This window comes from Cebus imitator, unplaced genomic scaffold, assembly GCF_001604975.1.
Source record: "Cebus imitator isolate Cc_AM_T3 unplaced genomic scaffold, Cebus_imitator-1.0 Scaffold470, whole genome shotgun sequence".
In the NCBI taxonomy this organism is placed as follows: domain Eukaryota; kingdom Metazoa; phylum Chordata; class Mammalia; order Primates; family Cebidae; genus Cebus; species Cebus imitator.
The window spans coordinates 1,902,627-1,905,332 of NW_016107785.1; positions in this window are offsets into that span (position 1 = coordinate 1,902,627).

The following is a 2,706-nucleotide window of genomic DNA, read 5'->3' on the forward strand; positions in this document are numbered from 1 at the left end:
TAACAGAATGGTTGTCAATGTGTGCAATCAACTTACAGAGTTAAACTGATGTGTGTATGCAGCAGTTTAATAACGCTTTCTGTGGAGAATCTAAAAACAGACATTTCCAGCAAAATCCCAGCATATAAGAAATAGCAGTAAGACTGCATCTAAAACACAGAAGAAATGTATCTTTCAAACTGCTCTGCTGTGTGTTCGTTCAACTAAGGGAGTTGCATCTATGTTTAGATTCAGTTAGTTAAACACCATTTATTCTAGCAGCTGCGTGTGGACATTCCCTGCTGAATGTGTGTATATGCTGTAATGAGAAACATCTGGTTCTAAAACGAAAACAGAGCTATCTAACAGAATGGTTGTCAATGTGTGCATTCAACTTACAGAGTTAAACTGATGTGTGTTTCCAGCAGTTTAGAAACCTTTCTGTGGAGAATCTAAAAACAGACATTTCCAGCAAAATCCCAGCATATAAGAATTTGTAGAAAGACTGTGTCTAAAACACAGAAGAAGCATATCTTTCAAACTGCTGTGTGTTCGTTCAATTAATGGAGTTGAATCTATGTTCAGATTCAGCGAGATAGAAGCACGTTTCTTCCAGGAGCTGCATTGGACATTCCTGAGTAAATGGGAATCTATGCTCTAATGAAAAACAATCTGTTTACCGAGTCAATTTGAGTATCTGCTGTAACGAAAAACCTCAGGTTCTAAAATGAAAATGGAGCTATCTAACAAAATGTTTGTCAATGTGTGAATTAAACTTACAGAGTTAAACATATGTTTGTCTGCAACAGTGTATAAAAGCTTCCTGTGGAGAATCTGAAAAAAGACAATTCCATCAAAATTTGGACATATAAGAAATGTCAGTAAGACTGCATCTAAAACACAGAAGAAACGTATATTTCAAACTGCTCTGCTGTGTGTTTGTTCAAAGAAGCGAGCAGAATATATGCTTAGATTCAGCGAGTAAGGAAAAGATTTCTTCTAAGAGCTGCATTTAGGCATTCCCAAGTGAATTTGAGTATAAACTGTAATGACTAATATCTGGTTCTAAAACACAACTGGAGCTATCTAACCGAATGGTTGTCAATGTGTGCATTCAACTTACAGAGTTAAACTGATGTGTGTATGTAGCAGTTTAGGAAACATTTCTGAGGTGAATCTAAAAACAGACATTTGCAGCTAAACCGTGTCATATAAGAAATAGCAGTAAGNGAATGGTTGTCAATGTGTGCATTCAACTTACAGAGTTAAACTGATGTGTGTATGCAGCTGTTTAGAAACACTTTCTGTGGAGAATGTAAGAGCAGACATTTCCCGCAAAATCCAGGCATATAAGAAATAGCAGTAAGACTGCATCTGAAACAGAGAAGACACATATCTTTCAAATGGCTCTGCTGTGTGTTCATTCAATGAAGAGAGTTGAATCTAGTTTAGATTTGGTGATTTAGAAACACGTTTCTTCTAAGAGCTGCATTTGGACATTACCGAGTGAATGGGAGTGTAAGCTGTAATGAGAAACATTTGGTTCTAAAAAAAATTGGAGTATCTAACAGAATGGTTGTCAATGTCTGCACTCAGCTTACAGAGTTAAACTGATGTGTGTATGCAGCAGTTTAAAAATTCTTTCTTTGGAGAACCCGAAATCAGACATTTCCAGTAAAAGCCTGCCATATGAGAAATAGCAGTAAGACTGTGTGTAAAACACAGAAGAAACTTATCTTTGAAACTTCTCTGCTGTGTGTTCATTCAACTAAGGGAGTTGAATCTATGTTTAGATTCAGCAAGGGAGAAAAACGTTTCTTCTAATGGCTACATTTGCATATTCCAGAGTGAAAGGGAGTATATGCTGTTAAGAGTAACATCTGTTTCTAAAATGAAAACGGAGCTATCTAACAGAATGGTTGTCAATGTGTGCATTCAACTTACAGAGTTAAACTGATATGTGTATGAAGAAGGTTAAAATTTTCTGTGGAGAATATAAAAACAGACATTTCCAGCAAAATCCCCGCATATAAGAAATAGCAGTAAGATTGCATCTAAAACATAGAAGAAACACATCTTTCAAACTACTCTGTTGTGTGTATGTTCAACTAAGGGAGTTGAAAATATGTTTAGATTTAGCATGTTAGAAACAGGTTTCATCTAGGAGCTGCATTTGGACTTTCCTAAGTCATTGGGAGTATCTGCTGTAAGGAGAAACATTTGGTTCTAAAATGAAAATGGAGCTATCTAAGAGAATGGTTTTCAATGTGTGTATTCAACTTACAGAGTTAAACTGATGTGTGTATGCAGCACTTTAGAACCACTTTCAGTGGAGAATCTAGAAACAGACATTTCCTGCAAAGTACCGTCCCATAATAAAGCAGTAATACTGTGTTTAAAACATCAAAGAAATATATCTTTCAAACTGCTGTGTTGTACGTTTGTTGAACTAAAGGAGTTGAATCTATGTACAGATTCAGAGATTTAGAAACACGTTTCTTCTAGGAGCTGAATTTGGACATTCCTGAGTGAATGGGAGTAAATGCTGTAATGAGAAAAATCTGGTCCTAAAACGGAGCTATCTAACAGAATAGTTGTCAATGTGGGCATTTAACTTACAAAGCTAAACTGCTGTGTGTATGCAGCTGTTTAGAAACTTGTTTTGGTGGAAAATCTAAAAACATGCATTTCCAGCAATATCCTGAAATATAAGAAATAGCAGTAAGG